This window comes from Choloepus didactylus, chromosome 1 (genome assembly GCF_015220235.1).
Source record: "Choloepus didactylus isolate mChoDid1 chromosome 1, mChoDid1.pri, whole genome shotgun sequence".
In the NCBI taxonomy this organism is placed as follows: Eukaryota; Metazoa; Chordata; class Mammalia; order Pilosa; family Megalonychidae; genus Choloepus; species Choloepus didactylus.
This window is the reverse complement of record NC_051307.1, coordinates 196,127,927-196,136,434: the sequence shown is the minus strand read 5'-3', so window position 1 is coordinate 196,136,434 and position 8,508 is coordinate 196,127,927. Positions and strand designations below refer to the sequence as shown.

Below are 8,508 nucleotides of genomic sequence, written 5' to 3'. Positions count from 1 at the left end.
TTGGCTAAAACAGTGAAAAGTCTGATTTGGGAAATTCTAATAGTGAGTCATATGATGTATCAAGCATCTTACACTCTCTAAATCATTTAATCCTTGCAACAACATTGATACCCAATTTAAAAGTCGGGAGGGACTGAGACTTAGAGAAGTTAAATAACTTGCTCATAGCTTCACACCTGATAGAGATGAGGCTACGATTTCTGAATCCAGAGACTGAACTCTAAATGGTTAGCTCTCAGGGCAGTATTTTGGTTCCTGAATTTTACTCTTCACACTTCCATTTCCTGATCCCCTCCAGTATTTTGGATCAAATACACAAGTGGGAAGTAGTATTGCTTTAAGAAGAGGGCCAGCATCCCCCAGTGCAGGACTTCCTGGTAAAACTGAGTGGAACCATGAGATCTTAGGGAAGCCACTTGCTTCCTCCCCATCAAACCCATAATGGCTGCTCCCACGGAGCAGACCCAACCCAGTCTACTGACACCGATGCCTACAGAGAGGAGGACAAATGGAAAGAAAGTAATGGCTACACTAGCTTACCCCAGAGGGTAAAAGTGGAATAAAATGGCTGCTCTGGTGGCCTTTATCAAAGTGGCATCTGCTTCCACATAGCTGCTGTGATCAAAAAAAGCCCAGAGGGAAAGTTATCCTCAACGGTCACTGTTCTGTAACTGATTCACAACACTGAAATTGGAAAGGAGGGCTCCCATTGTAACTGCCATTTCTCAGCTGGGCTGCGTGAAGGGGCTCTTCAGGTGAGTGAGGACGCTGGCGATCGTGACCAGGTGTTGAAAGGCAAGAACCTCGGGATCTGATTAGTCCTGAGTTCCTGGAAGTGTTAACAAGTCTGAGGATATCAGCTTGCTGCTGGAGCAGATCTTGTTACCGGGAAAGCTATCCTCACCTGTGATTATGGATCTAGAGTTGGGAGAAACATTGGGGGATAAGGCAGGCTAAAAACACCCAGTGGATTATTAGGTGAAAACAGCAAGCAGAGACCTTGGCTTTTAGAAAAAGAAAACAAAAAACAAAAAACAAAAAATGCTGGCCCGTCCCTTTACTGCCCCAACAACACAGACTGTGCCTGGCAGTAAAACGTGGCCCCCTTGGGGAATATAGCACTGGCATGTTGGATGAAGGCACCAGGCTTCTTCAAATGTAGAAGAGGGAGGCAGGAGAATCAATGTCATAGTGAGGCAGCACAGAAAGCCTTGATGAGCCATTGTGAGCTTTGAAGATGGAAGGGACCATGAGTCAAGGAATGCAGGCAGCTTCTAGAAGCAGAAAAAGACAAGAAAGTGGATTCTCTCCTAAAGCCTCCAGAAAGGAATACAGACCTGTTGACACTTTGATTTTAGTATAGTAAGACCCATTTCAGATGTCTGACCTACAAAACTGTAAGGTACTAAATTTAAGTTGTTTAAGCCACTATTTGTGGTAAGTTGTTATGGCAGTAAAAGGGAACTAATACAACTGTGTTCCGAGGAAAGACTCTGAGTACAGTGAACAAAGAGACTGAAGAGAGAGAGACACCAGTTGGGCAGCCACTGTATCTACTCTCACCTCTTTCTGTGTCTCAGGAGTTCACAGGAGCAAACCTGGCGAACACCAAATCGCCTCTCAGCAGCCTCAGGTGGGTTTTTATCTGCATTCTACACGTTGTGGCCAATTAAAAAATCATCTGTTTTGATGGTTCTGTTTTGCATGATTGTGAACTCATTTAACAAGCACTCCTAGGGGATTTAAACCAGACTTTTAAAGCGTAATGGATGAGCTGGTAGATGAGTATACTGCTAATGTGGCCCATAAGTCTGATATTTAATTAATTTCAATTGATACCTTTTGATAGTTTAAGTAGTCAAAAACCAGTCCTCCATGCTTGTCTTACAGGTATATGAAAGCTGCTCACATTTGTTCCTGGAATTGTAAATAAAACTCTGCTTTTGGGATTAACTCCAAAAGTGCTCTTTTAGTTATTCACTGAACACGTATTGATGGAGAATCTACTACAGATCACTCAATGTGCTTAAGTCTCAAGGACACCATAGGGGCCAACAGAGTCCCTGCCCTCATGGCATTTACAGTCTTATGGGGGAAACAGACTCTAAGTTACACAAATACTTGATTTATCACAATTGTGATCAGTGCCATAAAGGAGAATATAGGGTGCTAGAAGAGCTTATATCAAAGGTGCGTGAGTTAGTCTGGGGGTCAGGAAGTCTTTGATGAGGAAAGCCATTTGGCTGGGACCCAATGAGTAAGAATCAATTGAGAGAAGATGTGGAGGATGGAGAATAATCCAGGGATTACCACTGTTGGGTAGTACCAGGTGGGGGCAGCCACCCCTCTGTGGAAACCAATCCAGGACAAACCCAACGACAAGGACAAAGGCTAGTGCCCAGGAACCCAGCAGGGCAGCAGCTTATGGAGAGGACAGCAACAGGGACAGATGCTCTGGACAAGAGGAAGTAGAGATGACAAAGACGGAGGCTGATACCAGATATTTCAAACTCACATGCCAGCCCAACTTCTTCCACAGTGGCTCATTTCCTTTCTCTACCCCTTCATCTGATCTCCCCAGAAAAAGTTCCCTGCTTGGAATTACCCAAGTGACCTCCTTATTGACATCTGTGATGCCCAGGAGACACTCTCCAGAACAGGCAGAGACCAACGCCCTTAACCCTCACCTGTCCAGGGAGGAGAAATGTGATATTCCAGTTTACAGGGGTCTCAAAACCAATGTCCAAGTTCACGTCACCTCCATCCCCACCCCCAACCCTTTTCATCACCCTTGTCCTCTCCCTCTCTGCCCAGCAATCTTGGGGACTGTCACTGTCAGAGATTTTGATGGGTTGTTCATAAAACCATCCATTCCCGGCTTCTAATCCCACTCTTCAAGGGTGTACACACACATGCACACACATATAGCTCTGGGTCTACAAAGGTGGGTGTGTAGAGTGGGTGGGGGAGAGAAGCAGTAAAAATAAAGACTTTATTTCCCCTATAAATCACACAACCTGGTGGGCGGTACTGAAGCATTAGGGCTACAAATTGTTCTGAGTGTGCAGCCTTCTGCTCCTCCAGCATTTCCTGACAGCTCAAGCCTTGTTTCTCTATAAAAGTCTCCTCTGGCCTCTAATCTGTCCTGATCTGTAGATGCTGCCTTGGCCCCCCATCTTGAGTTGTGAATAATCTATCAGTTTCTCTCTCTCTGACATACACACGTGCACACACGTGCATACAAATCAGATCTCTGTGTTTAGACAGTAATCATGATGGTAATAATTACAAAAGCAACTAACATTTCTTGAGCACTTATTGCATGCCTGTTGCTGTGCTTTATGCGTGCTTTATCCCATTTAATCTTCACAACAACCTTTTGAAGTATTATTAAATCATAATTATCATCATCTTCATTTCAGTCCAACCCAGAGCCCCACCCCTATCCACCATGATCAACTGCTCCCCCAGGATATTATGGCATGGATTTCAACCCCACAGAGGCAGGAACACCTAGATATATACCTCGGACCCTTCCAGAGAATTTCGGTGTGCTAGAGGCTTAAGGAATATAGCTCCACGCAAGGACAAAACTGGGCATTGACACCAGCCCTAACACAATGCAGGGAGGGCCTGATGACACAGTAGAAGAAGTTTCAGCTGCAGAGAAGGCAGGCATTTGGCCTATGAGATAAGGGCAGAGAATAAGTTTTTCTAAGGGTTTTCTGGATGTGGGTGGGTGCCTCCCATGCCCCACAAATAGCTCTTGCATTGAGTGACAGGAGCAACCTCTACCTAGGAAGACAGTCCCCCTTAGTCTTCCCCATTGATAAGTGTAAAATGAAGACCCAGCTAAATGTCTCTCCATGCCCTAGGATCCCTGGTGTGCCCTAGATGCCCCAGACCACAGAAACTTGGGTTCAGTGAAAGAGCCCCTATCTCCCTACCCTAGAAAGTCCCGAATTGAGCTCTTGCCTACTCAGTGAGGCAAAGCTTCCTTCATCTCAGGGCAGTATGATGCCCACCCCTTGCTTTCCACCTTTGCGCTGGGACCGAAGTCAGGGTGATGGTTCACCAGTGCTACGTTGGGAGCAGGCACCAGAGCAAGGTACTACTGGGCAAAGAGCTCTTTCTTAGTGAGAAGCTGGAGTGGGACCCGGGATGATTGTGCCCTGGACTGTGGGAAAGCCAGTTGTCCCAATGTGAATGCTTGTGTGAAAATAATTTAAATTTTTTTGAAAAGCTAAAGGCTGGTTTAAAAGGGGCGGGGAGGAGGCGGGGCAAGATGGCGGACTGGTGAGCTGTATGTTTTAGTTACTCCTCCAGGAAAGTAGGTAGAAAGCCAGGAACTGCGTGGACTGGACACCACAGAGCAATCTGACTTTGGGCATACTTCATACAACACTCATGAAAATGTCGAACTGCTGAGATCAGCGAAATCTGTAAGTTTTTGCGGCCAGGGGACCTGCGCCCCTCCCTGCCAGGCTCAGTCCCGTGGGAGGAGGGGCTGTCAGCTCCGGGAAGGAGAAGGGAGAACTGCAGTGGCAGCCCTTATCGGAAACTCATTCTACTGATCCAAACTCCAACCATAGATAGACTGAGACCAGACACCAGAGAATCTGAGAGCAGCCAGCCCAGCAGAGAGGAGACAGGCATAGAAAAAAAAAAAACACGAAAAACTCCAAAATAAAAGCGGAGGATTTTTGGAGTTCTGGTGAACATAGAAAGGGGAAGGGCAGAGCTCAGGCCCTGAGGCGCATATGCAAATCCTGAAGAAAAGCTGATCTCTCTGCCCTGTGGACCTTTCCTTAATGGCCCAGGTTGCTTTGTCTCTTAGCATTTCAATAACCCATTAGATCTCTGAGGAGGGCCCTTTTTTCTTTTTTAATCCTTTTTTCTTTTTCTAAAACAATTACTCTAAGAAGCCCAATACAGAAAGCGTCAAAGACTTGCAATTTGGGCAGGTCAAGTCAAGACCAGAACTAAGAGAGCTCTGAGACAAAAGGCAATAATCCAGTGGCTGAGAAAATTCACTAAACACCACAACTTCCCAAGTAAAGGGGGGTGTCCGCTCACAGCCACCATCCTGGTGGACAGGAAACACTCCTGCCCATCGCCAGCCCCATAGCCCAGAGCTGCCCCAGACAACCCAGTGTCACAGAAGTGCTTCAAATAACACGCACACACCACAAAACTGGGCGTGGACATTAGCCTTCCCTGCAACCTCAGCTGATTGTCCCAGAGTTGGGAAGGTAGAGCAGTGTGAATTAACAAAGCCCCATTCAGCCATCATTTCAGCAGACTGGGAGCCTCCCTACACAGCCCAGCAGCCCAGAACTGCCCTGGGGGGACGGCACTCACCTGTGACATAGCACAGTCATCCCTCAACAGAGGACCCGGGGTGCACAGCCTGGAAGAGGGGCCCACTTGCAAGTCTCAGGAGCCATACGCCAATACCAAGGACTTGTGGGTCAGTGGCAGAGACAAACTGTGGTAGGACTGAACTGAAGGATTAGACTATTGCAGCAGCTTTAAAACTCTAGGATCACCAGGGAGATGTGATTGTTAGGGCCACACCCCCTCCCTGACAGCCCAGAAACACACCCCATATACAGGGCAGGCAACAACAATTACACACGCAAGCTTGGTACACCAATTGGACCCCACAAGACTCACTCCCCCACTCACCACAAAGGCTAAGCAGGGGAGAACTGGCTTGTGGAGAACAGGTGGCTCGTGGACGCCACCTGCTGGTTAGTTAGAGAAACTGTACTCCACGAAGCTGTAGATCTGATAAATTAGAGGTAAGGACTTCATTTGGTCTACAAATCCTAAAAGAACCCTATCAAGTTCAGCAAATGCCACGAGGCCAAAAACAACAGAAAATTATAAAGCATATGAAAAAACCAAACGATATGGATAACCCAAGCCCAAGCACCCAAATCAAAAGACCAGAAGAGACACAGCACCTAGAGCAGCTACTCAAAGAACTAAAGAAGAACAATGAGACCATAGTACGGGATACAAAGGAAATCAAGAAGACCCTAGAAGAGCATAAAGAAGACATTGCAAGACTAAATAAAAAAATGGATGATCTTATGGAAATTAAAGAAACTGTTGACCAAATTAAAAAGATTCTGGACACTCATAGTACAAGACTAGAGGAAGTTGAACAACGAATCAGTGACCTGGAAGATGACAGAATGGAAAATGAAAGCATAAAAGAAAGAATGGGGAAAAAAATTGAAAAAATTGAAATGGACCTCAGGGATATGATAGATAATATGAAACGTCCGAATACAAGACTCATTGGTGTCCCAGAAGGGGAAGAAAAGGGTAAAGGTCTAGGAAAAGTATTCAAAGAAATTGTTGGGGAAAACTTCCCAAATCTTCTAAACAACATAAATACACAAATCATAAATGCTCAGCGAACTCCAAATAGAATAAATCCAAATAAACCCACTCCGAGACATATACTGATCACACTGTCAAACACAGAAGAGAAGGAGCAAGTTCTGAAAGCAGCAAGAGAAAAGCAATTCACCACATACAAAGGAAACAGCATAAGACTAAGTAGTGACTACTCAGCAGCCACCATGGAGGCAAGAAGGAGTGGCACGATATATTTAAAATTCTGAGTGAGAAACATTTCCAGCCAAGAATACTTTATCCAGCAAAGCTCTCCTTCAAATTTGAGGGAGAGCTTAATTTTGTCACAGACAAACAAATGCTGAGAGAATTTGCTAACAAGAGACCTGCCCTACTGGAGATACTAAAGGGAGCCCTACACACAGAGAAACAAGGAAAGGACAGAGAGACTTGGAGAAGGGTTCAGTACTAAAGAGATTTGGTATGGGTACAATAAAGGATATTAATAGAGAGGGGGAAAATATGACAAACATAAACCAAAGGAAAAGATGGCTGATTCAAGAAATGCCTTCACGGTTATAACGTTGAATGTAAATGGATTAAACTCCCCAATTAAAAGATATAGATTCGCAGAATGGATAAAAAAAAATGAACCATTAATAGGTTGCATACAAGAGACTCATCTTAGACACAGGGACACAAAGAAACTGAAAGTGAAAGGATGGAAAAAAATATTTCATGCAAGCTACAGTCAAAAGAAAGCAGGTGTAGCAATATTAATCTCAGATAAAATAGACTTCAAATGCAGGGATGTTTTGAGAGACAAAGAAGGCCACTACATACTAATAAAAGGGGCAATTCAGCAAGAAGAAATAACAATCGTAAATGTCTATGCACCCAATCAAGGTGCCACAAAATACATGAGAGAAACACTGGCAAAACTAAAGGAAGCAATCGATGTTTCCACAATAATTGTGGGAGACTTCAACACATCACTCTCTCCTATAGATAGATCAACCAGACAGAAGACCAATAAGGAAACTGGAAACCTAAACAATCTGATAAATGAATTAGATTTAACAGACATATACAGGACATTACATCCCAAATCACCAGGATACACATACTTTTCTAGTGCTCACGGAACTTTCTCCAGAATAGATCATATGCTGGGACATAAAACAAGCCTCAATAAATTTAAAAAGATTGAAATTATTCAAAGCACATTCTCTGACCACAATGGAATACAATTAGAAGTCAATAACCATCAGAGACTTAGAAAATTCACAAATACCTGGAGGTTAAACAACACACTCCTAAACAATCAGTGGGTTAACGAAGAAATAGCAAGAGAAATTGCTAAACATATAGAGACGAATGAAAATGAGAACACAACATACCAAAACCTATGGGATGCAGCAAAAGCAGGGCTAAGGGGGAAATTTATAGCACTAAACGCAAATATTAAAAAGGAAGAAAGAGCCAAAATCAAAGAACTAATGGATCAACTGAAGAAGCTAGAAAATGAACAGCAAACCAATCCTAAACCAAGTAGAAGAAAAGAAATAACAAGGATTAAAGCAGAAATAAATGACATAGAGAACAAAAAAAACAATAGAGAGGATAAATATCACCAAAAGTTGGTTCTTTGAGAAGATCAACAAGATTGACAAGCCCCTAGCTAGACTGACAAAATCAAAAAGAGAGAAGACACATATAAACAAAATAATGAATGAAAAAGGTGACATAACTGAAGATCCTGAAGAAATTAAAAAAATTATAAGAGGATATTATGAACAACTGTATGGCAACAAACTGGATAATGCAGAAGAAATGGACAATTTCCTGGAAACATATGAACAACCTAGACTGACCAGAGAAGAAATAGAAGACCTCAACCAACCCATCACAAGCAAAGAGATCCAATCAGTCATCAAAAATCTTCCCACAAATAAATGCCCAGGGCCAGATGGCTTCACAGAGGAATTCTACCAAACTTTCCAGAAAGAACTGACACCAATCTTACTCAAACTCTTTCAAAACTTTGAAGAAAATGGAACACTACCTAACTCATTTTATGAAGCTAACATCAATCTAATACCAAAACCAGGCAAAGATGCTACAAAAAACGAAAACTAC

At 43.5% G+C, this 8,508-nt stretch overlaps 1 non-coding gene across 1 annotated transcript; it reads left to right on the top strand.

Annotated features, from left to right (window-relative positions):
• The first annotated feature begins 575 nt into the window (after positions 1–575).
• On the top strand, positions 576–705 carry LOC119510623. The gene has a single exon (XR_005211986.1). It is a non-coding gene; the product is annotated as a small nucleolar RNA SNORA16B/SNORA16A family (small nucleolar RNA).
• Positions 706–8,508: the final 7,803 nt, after the last annotated feature.